The following is a 13,607-nucleotide window of genomic DNA, read 5'->3' as shown; positions in this document are numbered from 1 at the left end:
TGTCAGGCGATCCGTGCCTAAGTGGTGAACGGCCTAACGTCAGACGGTCGCAAATGGAGCCCTCGGAGAACTGGTGAAACTCCTTTGTAATTCAAGCCTTAGCGTTGGCATTATACTGTCGCCAGACAGTATAATTCGCCTCTACTCGTGGGAACTATATGGGTAAGTATTTAATTATGCATAAAAAAAGGAAACAACAAAACGAAGGTCTAATGGAGCGAGTCACCAGTGATGGTGCAGCTGGAACAAGCTATGAATGAGATGATAAGGTGTTCATTGTAGTAAAGGGAACAAAGGGAAAGTACTCAGCGAAGAGGAAAAGAGGAAGTAGGAGACTATGATCTTCGTAAGAAGATCTGTTGGAAGATCTCCAGTCAGGGGTAGCAACCTGATCAAGACGGATCTTCCAGAGAAGACAACTTTGCAAAGGAGCTCCTCACTTAAGGAGAAAACACCTAGATACTTAGAGAGAAGGAGGAGAGCTCGGACATAACGGCCATGGTAAGAACAATGGAGAAACTTACCAGCGCAGTGTTACAAATAATTTAGTGAAACTAATGTCCGACTATACAAACATTAAGGTCGAGATCAAGAATGAGGTACAAAACCTTAAGAGACTCACCGAAGACATGGAGGTTACTTTCAGACAAGTCGCAGCATTAAGAAACGAAATAGAATAGTGTAGAAAACCGGTGAGGAAAAAAACGACTAGGGAGACTGTATGAGTGTCCACACAGATGGATTTCGACGAGTTCTTCCACGAAAATCTTAGTGAAGGAGATAAAAATGATCGCAACGGTCCTGAAGTCAGGGGAAAGGGGCTTAAAAAAAAGGGCATTATAAAGTCACATTGGAAGAGGATCACTATACGGTCGCTAAACCGGGAAGAGGGAATAAACTTGCAGGCGACTTAGTAGTGGTCATGGAACATGGACTTTTCGGTTAGGAATAAAGGTTCCAAGAAGTGATAAGAGAAAAACATGAACTGGGAATATGTGCAGGTGGTGCAAACACACCAGGAGAGGTGGAGTAACTCCAACTTAATACTAGGACTACAATTACAAGGAAGAGTCAGAAGGAAGAAAACTGAGGGAACAGTCCGACTATTTTCATGGTCCTCTGTAGAGACAAGGGTGACGGAAATGGACGGGGAGGAAAGACTACTGGTAATTATTTATAAATTGAGGGAAGATATGGAGACACTGGGCACCAGAGAACCTCAGGAAGCTCCTCTAACTCACCTTTATGGGTGTGGACCTCCACCTCGCGCTGGAGGAGTATAAATTCGGGGAAAGGAGAGTGGAGGCGTAGAAGGTGATCATGAAGGGAGGCAGAAAATCCTATGCCGAGTTGCTCAAGCAAATCAAGGGTAGCGTAGACACGAGGAAGAAGGGAATTAGCGTTAGAATCACTAAAGAATGCATAAAGGGGACCTCATCTTTGAAGTGACAGGGAAAGAACAGACTATCGTGGCCCGCACGGAGGGAAACGCAGTAGTGGTTGTCCGGGGCTATCAGGTCCAGGTGTACCTATTTGATATAGACGGAGGAGTCCCAAGGCATAAATCCTGAGACAAGTTCGGAAATATACCGGCAGCAGGGATCCTGACGACGTCAAACTCATCTCTGTATAAGGAAAAATATCGAACACAAACGTCACGGTTGGACTGACACGTATCGCAGCCAAGAAGGCACTGGAAAGAGATCAGATACCTATTGGCTGGAACTCATGCAAGATACGAGAGACTGCGTGTCCAGGTGTGCTTTAGATGCCCGCAGTTCAGGCATAGTAAAACGGACTGCAAGAGAGAAAACAGGGAGGACTCCTACTATAGATGTGGTATGGAGAGGGCACCAGTCACGAAAGTGCAGTAGTGAGCTCACTTTTAAAGAATCCGGTCACAGTGCCGACAGCTTACAGTGCCCGGAGTGTAAAAAACTGATCCTGGAAAAGCGGGGCCTCAAGAGACACCCTGCCACAAGCGATGAGAAAAGAGTGGGTGAAAACACCTAGGATCAGGAATCAGACAGCGTATGGGTAACTAAGTTAGAAAGATAAGAACCATCTAATACGCAGTTCCTTTAAATAAATCTGGGAAGGGCGAGGGTCGCTCAAGACGTTGCAGAGGCACTCGCACGAAGGGAAGTTATGACATTTGGTCTTTCGACAGAGAATCGTTAAAGATAGGAGATCTGACGTGACCGTATACGTGGTGAACCGAGGTATTGAAATCACGAGACACTCTGTTAAGAATGTTAATAGATATGTTAAGGCATAAGTTGTAGACCGGCTGGCGTACAATTGTTATGTTTCACCAAACGTCCCGCTTCGAGAGGGAATACCTATCAGAATGGATCCACGCCATGGGGCTTACCGTGCTAAATGACGGTAAGCCACCTAAGTTAGTAAGAAGTAATAGTGAATCCTTTCTGGACCTCTCGCTGGTTTCAACATCACTTCTAAAGAGTGTCATTAGATGGACTGGTTTGGAAGAACAATCGCTCAGTTTACATAAGTATGTGGAGTTTTGAACTAACGAGCAAAAGGAAGAAACGGAAAGATGAAGATAGCGATCTAAAAAGATTTTCAAATCAGGAAGCTTTTGTGGATGCTCTTGGCTTGATTGGTCCGATATGCGAGGATGTGAAGGAGTTGATCGAGAGATCAGGTATCATATAACCAAATAGCTTAGATGCGAGGCGTAGGGCTTTCGCGTATAAATATCCGTTATTTGGTAAACAGCGGAGATTGATAACCACGAATGGTGCTCCAATCGTAAAAATGGTCTTCGAGGGCGCCGCTCGTTGCAACTAAGCTATTTTTTATAATAGAAACAGCGGAAATTGATACCTACGAAAGCCGCTCGAATCATAAAAATATTCTTCGAGGACGTCGCGAGTCGCATCTAAGCTACTTATTATAATAGAAACAGCGGATATTGACCCTACGAAAAACGCCTGAATCGTAAAACGGTCTTTGAGGGCGCTGCGCGTCGCATCTAAGCTATTTGATTATCTGATACCTGATACAAGTTGTATTTTATTGTACCCACTGGCTTCATTATTTAGGATTTTACACAACAGTTTAGGAGGTACACAACAATCCTGCATGTATAATGTAGTTTTGGAACACTGAAAACCACACCTGTATATTTTAGTAAAATTGTGGGATGTAACACTCTTTGTATCAGGTATCAGATAATCAAATAGCTTAGATGCCACGCGCAGCGCCCTCGAAGATCATTTTTCGATTTGGGCGTTTTCAATAGGTGTAAATATCCGTTATTTGATAAACAGTGGAAATTGATACCCACGAAAGGTGCACCAATCGTAAAAATGGTCTTTTAGGGGGCCGCTCGTTGCATCTAAGCTATTTTTATGATAGAAACAGCGAAAACTGATACCCACGAAAGGCGCCCGAATCACAAACATATTCTTCGAGGACGCCGCGCGTCGCATCTAAGCCATTTATTACAATAGAAACAGCGGATATTGAATCTACGAAAAGTGCCCGAATAGTAAAAATTGTCTTCGAAAGGCGCCGCGTATCGCATCTAAGCTATTTGATTATCTGATATCTGGTATTTTGTTGTACCCGTTGGCTTTATTATGTAGGTTTCTGGTGCGCTTTCGGTGCCAAACGGCGAAATCAGAAGCAAGTAAAAACATTTTTTAGGGGAATGATAGCTGCACCATTTTTGTGTAAAGGTTAAAAAAAAATTTTCAGCGTTTAAATTATTTAATGGATAGATACTAACCAAGGCAAAAGGGTGGGCCGGCGGCCCAGTCCGGGCCTGATTGCATCTTAGGTTTAGGCTACACAGAGCATTTTATGAAGAATAATTGTTTTCATAAAATTAATAATAAAAAAGTTTTTCTTATGCTTCCTACTTAGTGGGATATATTGCATGTGTACAGGGTGAGGCAGATAACTGGCCTATTAGAAATATCTCGAGAACTAAAGGCAACAGAATCATGAAAATTGGAATACAGGGGTTTTGAAGGATGATCTATTAAATGAAAATATTTTCATCTCTTTGCAACTTCCGGTTATACCGGAAGTTGCTTATAACTTCGTTTTTTTAAATGGGAAAACCTGTATATTTTTACCTTTTTGGATTCTCTTCGATGTCTTCTTTCTTAAAATATGAGGATTTGTAATGTTATACAGGGTATTTTAAAAGATAATTACGTTTTTTTATTAATTTCGTAGCAATATTCACACCACACCCTGTAGAATTGTAGTAGTTTGACAACTAAAACTCTACTTACGTTCAAATGATTTCTAATATAGTCTACTATTGCTAAGAATCATTAGTATAGCTTAATTTTTAATTTTAGTATACAGGGTTGGTCGAAACTCGGAATGAGTATTTTCTGAGTTTTCTTAAATGGAACACCCTGTATTTTAGTATTGTAATGAAATGATATTTTATGGTACTTTTTTATTTCTTAAGCATTCCCTATACCTAACTGCTTTAATTTGTGCTTAATTGTTAGTCGCACCAACAATCTTAACTACGTAGGTATTTTGATAGCTAAACCATTATTGGTAATTTTAAGGATAAGATTGGATTAATATGTATTTATTTCTGAAAAATTATTTGTAATTGAATATTTTCACGGTCAACCTAATAAAATTTTACGTATTTTTTGTTGCAATTAATGTTTAGCTTGAATCACCAATAACTCACAAATTAAAGCAGCTAGGTATAGGGAATACTTATAAAATAAAAAAGTACTATGAAATATCATTTCATTACAATACTAAAATACAGGGTGTTCTATTTAAGAAAACTCAGAAAATATTCATTTTGAGTTTCGACCAACCCTGTATCTAAAATTTCAAAATTAGCTATACTAATGATTCTTAACAATAATAGACTATATTAAAAATCACTTGAACGTAAGCAGAGTTTTTAATGGCAAACTATTACAATTCTATAGGGTGAATGTGCTACGAAATTAATAAAAAAGCGTAAATATCTTTTAAAATACCCTGTATAATATTTCAAAATCTCATATTTTAAGAAAGAAGATATTGAGGAGAATCCAAAAATGTAAAAATATACATGGTGTCCCATTTAAAAAAACTAAGTTATAAGCAACTTCCGGTGTAACCGGTAGTTGCAAAGAGATGAAAATATTTTCATTTAATAGATCATCCCTCAAAACCCCTTTATTCCAATTTTCATGATTCTGTTGCCTTTAGTTCTCGAGATATTTCTAATAGGCCAGTTATCTGCCTCACCCTATATATGTCACACTTTGAAAAAGCATATATGCTTCTTTTCATGAGCATTTTTCAGTGCGTCACAAATGATAGAAAAAAAGGTAAGTCCGTGATAATATACATTTTAGTGACATGACATTTTAGTTAAATCTGACAGTTGTCACATTTTATTTGCAATTTGGCATAAAATCAAATCAATTGTGTTTATTGCATTTATAAAATGGTATTTTTTTTATTTGTATAGTCTTATAAATTGAACAGATTATATTCGTAGATATATTATATAATTCGTAAAGAATTTTTTTTTTCGATTATACCGCCATCTATTGACAACTAGAATAAATGTAGAATTATTTATAATACACCATTCTAAAGCAACGAAAATAAGCTTTCTTTTGTGTTTAGCAATGTATATAACTAAATGTAGAAAAAAAAGTTATACTGAGAAATTTAAAAATAATCGTAAAACATCAAAAATCGTTAAAAGTACAAAATTTTAAAATACCATATCTTGCTTAAAAATAGCCGTACAACCCTTTACAATAGACAATAGACCATTTGAGTGATAATTCACTTCTCTTCTCACTAAATTTACTATTACATATTCCTAGAAATGCGTAGAAAAAAGTTACAGAACAATGTTTGAGAAATAATAGGAAAAATGGCGCAAAAATGATGAGAGCGGCGAACTTTGAAAAATCATATTTCGGAAACTATAAATCGTAGAGACTTCTACTAAACGCAGTTTTAAAGAGGAAGGATGGAAGTTTTTTTCTTTGAAGCAATGTCTGTACCTATATCCCCGAGGAAAAAAGTTATGGGACAAAAAACAAAATTGCTTTCTTTCGCGTTTTTTTTTAAATATATTTTTGTAAAAAAATATTTTTGACTTTAAAAGGTGATATCTCGATAGTAAATTTAACCTGAAACAATTTTTCTGTAGGCGTGTTTGTACCAAAAGTGCATAGAACTCACCCGAATGCACCTTGTGCCTAGGGACTAATTCACCCCTTTCTCAAAAAACGCACCCGTTTAAATGGTAGCACTCCACGGTTTTTCCATATTTACAGGTCCATTGACCATATGAAACAATAAAACGCCGTTAACGTTGTAGTTCCTTTTCGCTCTCTTATTTTGAACATAATCAGTAGCCTATTTTAAGCACCCGGAAAAGGTAATGTCTTGATACACGATTAGTTTACCGTGAGTATACGTGCTATAAAGTATTACTTTAGCAAATTAAAATAATACACGACGACAATTTTCGATAGAACTACTTTTATTGATTACTATACGTGTTTACAGATCTAATTTTCGCTGGGAAAACCGTAATTACAAAATCGTCATCACTGTCCTTCTCAGAAGCTGACGATAACCGCTTGACTAGCCTAACTGTTAAATTCCAAATACCTGCTTTCTAAAGAGAAGAATTATGATACAAATGACAAAATGTTACCCAGAAATATAGGTAAAAATGAATATACCTATTTTAACCTTTTAAGAGATTTCTGGAAGCTAATTTACCCAGACTTTAAGAATTACTGATATGAATTTACATCGTAAACTAAAATAGAAAAACAAAATTAACTAAACTATTATTTAGAGTCAATGGGTATTTGGCTCCGAATTCCATCGTACTACATCGATTTACTTGATATTTTCACAGTAAGTAGGGAATAGCTCAAGAAAAAAAAGTCTACCCTATGCCGATGTGCGCTTTTATCTTGGGGGTGGTTCCCACCCCTTCTCGGGGGTGAAAAATGTTTTGGTTAAAATAGCCACGGAAGAGGCTAGAGAACCTAATTTTAAGCAAAAACTTTTCTATAATTTTTTTTCAAACTCAATATTTTTTTAGTTATTCGTGGTTGAAAATTGGCCATTTTCATTGAGAAATTACACCTTTTCGGACGGATTTTTGCGAATACCTTAAAACTATGCATCTAACAAAAAAACTATATAAAATATTTCTGTAGGTTATAAAAAAACAAAGAGATTTGTTACTTCATAAAACTTCTAGTTAAAATAAAAAGAGGGGTATGGTAGGTAAGAAGAGGTTGTTTTTTGCTGCATGCTCAAATCGGTTTATTCAACTTGAAATAACAGGGAAATTGTCGATTTTAGGTGTATAATGATACTAATAACTTTTGTAGGTCTTGAAAAGACCTTTAAAATGAGCAATACTAAATGTCGATCACATTCAAACTAAGCGAGATATTCTGCAAAAAAGTTGATGACTAATGTATTAAATTATAGAGCGCATTTTTAAATTTTCTTAAAAATCTTCCTTTTCCTCCAGGGGCCTGATTCTAATTCATTTCGACAGTCGCAATTTCATTTCGACACCGCGCGATTCTTGGGGATATTAACCTTATTATGTTGAGACTGCTCAGAATTTGGGTTGGCGCTTCGGTTTCTTGGATTTTGTTGATAGTCTGGGAAAATTATCGAAAAAATACCATTTTTGGGAAAAATTATTTACCAGCTATTTTATTGCTAAAATCGAATCTTAAGATTGCATATATTAGTAATATGGGGTATGACAAGTCCGCAGAAAGTGTGTTATTTTATTTATAAACAAATTAGCACTCCTAAATCTTCTTTTTTTTTTTCAATTAGTGGTCTGTAACTCCTATATTTTTTCCTTTGAGCCAAAAACACTCAAATAAAAATTCACCGTAATTTAGTTCTGCACAAAGTTATTTTTTTTCCGATTTCCTTCAACAAAAATTTTACTCAGAAAATCCGAGTTTTCCCAAAAAATCTGCCATTTTCAATTAAAATTTTAGGGAAGTACCTAATTATTTATCAATAATTAAATAATTGAAGACATGAAAGATTTATTATAGTAGATTATACAGAGGGGCTAAATTATGGAATAAATTCATTTCTTTAAAACGGACGATTTTGGAGCAAAATCCCGAAAGAGGTCGATTTTTATTTTTAAATTACAATTTTTTGGCATATATTTCATACTAGTGACGTCATCCATCTGAGCGTGATGACGTAATCGATAATTTTGTTAATGGGAATAGGGGTCGTGTGGTAGGTCATTTGAAAGGGCGTTTAATTCTCTATTCAGTAATATAAACATTAATATCATTAGGTATTTATACATGGTTGCCAAAAAAAAATTTTGAATTAAATTAATTGGCGCAAAAAGAAGAATGTATGTAATTTATTTAACTCAAAATACATTGTACTGCTGTCAGAAAATAGAAAAAAAGGTTTATTTCACAAATAAACATTTCTTTTGGCTTAAATTAAATCACAAACAGACTCCCTCCTACCTATTGGCAGTTTGAACTTTTAATTTAAGCTAAAAGCAATGTTTATTTGCAAAATAAACATTTTTTTTCTATTTTCTGACAGCAATACAATGTATTTTGAGTTAAATAAATTACATGCATTCTTCTTCTTGCGTCAATTAATTTAATTCAAAATTTTTCTTGGCCTCCCTGTATAAATAATGAAACTAATGTTTATAATACTGAATAGAGAATTGAACGCCTTTGTAAATGAGCTACAACACGAACCCATATTCCTATTTAAAAAAATAATTACGTCATCACGCTCGGATGGATGACGTCACTAGTTTGAAATATATGCCAAGAAATTTAATTTAAAAATAAAAATCGACCTGTTTCGGGATTTTTCTCTAAAATCGTCCATTTTAGAGAAAATGAATTTATTCCATAATTTAGCCCCTCTCTGTATATCAGGAGACCGGCGACAATCTAACCAATAGTTTAGCAATAATTAAAATGTTAATTAAAAAATTTCGGTCGAAATAATAACCAGAAAGATTATGATACACCAGAATAACTATGATTTTCATATAAAAAAGCACTATACCTATTCAACGTACCTTACAGGATTGAAATTGGACCATTTGAGCGGTCTCGGGAATGTTATAAAGAAACAATTTTTTGGCTTATAAACAAATAGAACCCCTCAGAAAATATTAGATTAAATTAAATTAAGTTAACGCTGTTGAAAAGAGCACGGCTTCTGTGTCCTTTTCGAAGAAAAACAAATTGAATTGCGAGGAGTGATTCCAGGTATAACCGGTCAAATTTGACCGGCATTTGCGACAGAGTTATAAACAACAGGATTTTAATCTTTGAACCATTAGATACCTTTTAATTCCGGTCTTCTTTGTACATACAAATTTTCATATCTTCAAGACACTCGTAACAAAAAAGATTTATGTCACTGTCACCAAATTATTTAATTATTGATAAATAATTACTTCCCTCAAATTTTAGTTGAAAATTAAAGATTTTGTTTGGAAAACCCGAATTTTCCGAAGAAAATTTCCGTCGAAGGAAATTGGAATAAATTATTAATGTGCAGAATTAAATTACTGTCAATTTTTATGTGAGTGTTTTGGTTTAAAGTTAAAATTTTCGGAGTTTTAGAGCAATAATAAAAAAAAAGATTTCGGAGCGCTAATTTGTTTATAAACAAAATAGCACACTTTCTGTGGACTTTGCACAGCTATATTACTAATATAGGAAATCTTGAAGATTTTATTTCAGCATGTCCAGCAATAAAATAGCTGGTAATTAATTTTCCTTGTTTTTTACTAATTTTCCCAGATTATTACCTCACATCTTTCATTGAGTTGATGATTCATGTTGTGGACATTCTCAATTATTATATTTCTAATTTAATACTATTCTATCTAATTCCTCAAAACAAGCAAATTTCAATTAAACCCAGCTATATTATAATACCTTTTGATTTAGTTTTCCTTGCAAGAAATAAACAAAACACATCTAAACTAAACCTAACCTCGCTTTTGGCCATTCATTCATCTCCGTGTCAAATAATTTCGACAGTCGCCATCGCCATATTGAAAGCGACTTGTTTAGTGTCGAAATTTGATTTAGAATCAGGGCCCAGGTAACTCGAAAAAGATAAGAGATACGAAAAAAAGATATCACACAAAAATGTAGGGCTTTTTCAGATATAAATTTCTATTTTATTTTTCATTAGGTACTGTATCTCTTATCATTTTCAAGTTAGATGGAGAAAAAGGAAGATTTTTAAGAAAATTTAAAAATGCGCTCTATAATTTGATCTTTTTTTTTTCAAAAACCATTCATTTTAAACCCGTCCAACTTTTTGAACACAGAAATAACACTATAATTAAAGGTATTGTAGAATGAAAACGATGCATTTACATTTTGGTGGATGGGGGTTAAAATTACTTCTCATTTTTTCTTAAAATACATTATCAATTTTGTTTGCAGCATATCTCGCTTAGTTTTAATGTAATGGACCTCTAATATAGCTCATTTTAAAGGTCTTGTCAAGCACTACAAAAGGTATTAGTAGCAGTGGTGTCATGGCAAAATTAGCAGTGCGGGAACGCAGTGCCGGAACGCACTGCCTAATTTTTGTTTACAAAACCTAAATTCTCTATTATTTTTTTTTCTTTTCTTAACCAGTGCGGGAACGGCGTTCCCACGCGTTCCCACACGATGACACCACTGATTAGTAGCATTATACACCTAAAGTTGACCGTTTCTCTGTTATTTCAAGTTGAATAGACCAATTTGTTGACCAATGTACCAAAAAACAAACTATTTCCACCTACCATATCTTTTTTTATATTATAACTAGAAGATTTATGAAGGCAAGTGTCTCTTTGTTTTTTTATAACTTACAAAAATGTTTAATATAGTTTTTTTAGTTAGATGCATAGTTTTTAAGATATTCGCAAAAAACCGTTCGAAAAGGTATAATGTTTTAATGAAAATGGCCAATATTCAACCACGAATATCTCAAAAAGTATTGAGTTTTCAAAAAAAATATAGAACAGTTTTTGCTTAGAATTTGGTTCTCTAGCGAATTCCGTGGTAATTTTAACCAAAAATGTTTCACCCCTAAGAAGGTGTGGGAACCACCCCCAAGATAAAAGCACACATCGGCATAGGGTAGACTTTGAATTAGGAGATAAGTAGAGGCTAGGCCCAAAATTTCATTAAGATCCATGCAGGATGATAGAATTCGGAGGTAATATCCTATTCTTGCTTCCATTGACTGGCGTATATGAGACGGAACAGATAACATATTAAAATATTAAAAATAAATCATAGTTTTTGGATATATCATTATGTATATCTTAAATCAAATTTGTATCCCAATATCCCATACCCGCCTTGTAAGCAACATATTTAATATTAAAAATAAATCATAGTTTTATACATATCACTATGTATATCTTCAATCAAATTTGTGCCAAAATATCCCATACCCACCTCATAAGGGTAACCGCCAACGCTGAATAGACGGCGTCCTGATGTCTATCTAACGATCTGTTGAGTCAGCAATCGATTAATCCGTATCATTAAACCAAAGCATGATAATTTATTACATATATATTATTACCAAAGATTAGTTGAGAACAAACTGATAACGACAGAATGATTAAATAATGGTCACTTAGTTTTCGTCAATTTAATTTCAGTTCAGTTCAGTACGTCCGCGGCCTTTCAACATAACGTACCGGTTAAATAGTTCAAAATTTTGGTAAGTTGGTCTGTTTCTTTGTGATTTAGTTCAGTTATAATATATATAAACTATAACTAACAACTCTAATAAATAAATAATTCATATTTTACATATCTTGTCGGTAATTGACCTCTACCGACTTACATGTTAAAATATGAAAATTAGTGTTATGTACTATATTCACAATTTTCTATGTTTCAACATGAAGTGATTATAAAATTAGATAATGAATTAGAACCCTTTACAAAACATATTTTTTCTTGGATACAATCTTAACATATTTTAACCTTGATTAACCTTTATGCAAGAATGTAGAATTATTTCAACTTAACAAATAGTCGTATATCACTCACTTAAAAGTGACACAAAATGTTCAAATTTTATATGGAAGAGGTTTTAATTTTTATATTATTTTATGAAAAAATACAAAAATAGACGGTTTAGTTTTGATTTTTGTATTTTTACTAATGCCATACTCTGTATGAGAGTACAAAGACTCGTTTCATATAGTTTCTCTGAACCGCATTTTTGGAATATTTTTCCAGCGGTGCCTTTTGATAATTTGATATCTAGGTCAACAGAAAACTAGAATCGAGTCGCCATTTATTTCAATTATTTTATGAGACTATAACAGTCTTAAAACTGTTATAGCCTCATCTTCCTAGTCCATGTCTAATTTAAATATAAAAATCCACGAGAAAAAAGTTTTCATGTAGTTTTGTTCCTGGCTGTATACCATATATTATATTTACGGTGACCATATCTTTTTAAAGAAAAAAAAAGTACAAAAAACAAAAATGTATTAAAAACGCAAAATGTATCTTGTTATTGGACAAATATAACTTTTTGGCATTAAAAATAAATAAACTATGTAGCTAAACATAAAAAATGATATCAATTAAACTAAACATAACACATTGCATTAACTTTGAAAAAGTTCCAAGCCTGTAATTAAGAGTTTTTAGATAACGGAACTGGAATAGCCTCATCTTCTTCCGGTTTTTTGCATTATTCATATTTTTCTGAACTTAAAATTAATTTAAGTAGGTCCGGCTTCGACTGAAGTAAATGAAACATTTCATACAAGTCTCACCAAAATTTGGGTACACCAGCATCGCTGCCTTGATATGGACATTTGTGACTTTTCCGACGTCCAATAATAATTATTTATTACAGAAAAAAAAACGCTCGATAGCCGCACTTTTACCCGGAAGACAAAAAATAAATTCGCATAATATTTGTAAGTTTTTCAGTTTGAATTGATCTACACACTTAAAAACTTTAAGCCATCGATCCTGAGTATTTTTCTTCTTCTCTGTTCCACTCAGCAATTTTTTCACTTGTAGCCACGTCTTTCAAAATTCCCAGTTCGTCAAAGAGTTAATCTTCGTTTAACGTGGTTGCCTTGATATACAATTTAAAAGCTTCGAGAGAATAACAAACATCGTTCCATGTTATTTCACTTCTTATGGGAGCTCCACACTCTCGCCGAAGTCGATTGAGGTTCAACAAGTACGAGAGTGTAGACGGCCACCTTGTGTAACTTTGCCTCACTTCGTTCTACTTCCATTCTCTGTCGGTCTGGTCAAAGGGATCTTTGTCGGTATCGCACCGCTCTTTGTCGGTATCGCACTTCCTCGCGAAGTAGAACGAGTGTGTAGAGAGGGTACTTCGGACTTCCGTCAACTTTGGCGAAGTAACTTCGCCGAGCGTGTGGAGCCCGCTTTAGATCTATGCTTTTGAATAGTTTAAATTCATGAAAATTTGTACTCCAGTTTTCTAGGTAGGTTACACATTTTGTGTAAAAATGTGTCACTTGTGCAGTGAAGTTTTGTGTACGACCACCGCACCATAAG

The 13,607-nt window shown here is 34.4% G+C and overlaps 1 protein-coding gene across 2 annotated transcripts in view; it reads left to right on the top strand.

Annotated features, from left to right (window-relative positions):
- The window catches only part of LOC114333439 (putative tricarboxylate transport protein, mitochondrial), an 88,850-nt gene that overhangs the window by 30,496 nt on the left and 44,747 nt on the right, over positions 1-13,607 (top strand). Inside the window, exon 1 of one of the 2 annotated variants that reach the window (XM_028283308.2) lies at positions 11,702-11,769. The exons of the other annotated variant lie outside the window; for it this stretch is intronic. The gene's annotated coding sequence lies outside the window, so the exon portion shown is untranslated. Of the gene's footprint in view, positions 1-11,701; positions 11,770-13,607 lie in introns of those variants that run through there. 2 annotated transcript variants of the gene reach the window in all.

The sequence above is a fragment of the Diabrotica virgifera genome, chromosome 3, assembly GCF_917563875.1.
Source record: "Diabrotica virgifera virgifera chromosome 3, PGI_DIABVI_V3a".
Taxonomy (NCBI): domain Eukaryota; kingdom Metazoa; phylum Arthropoda; class Insecta; order Coleoptera; family Chrysomelidae; genus Diabrotica; species Diabrotica virgifera.
Note: the sequence above shows the minus strand (reverse complement) of the source record. Positions and strands in the feature narration are given on the sequence as shown.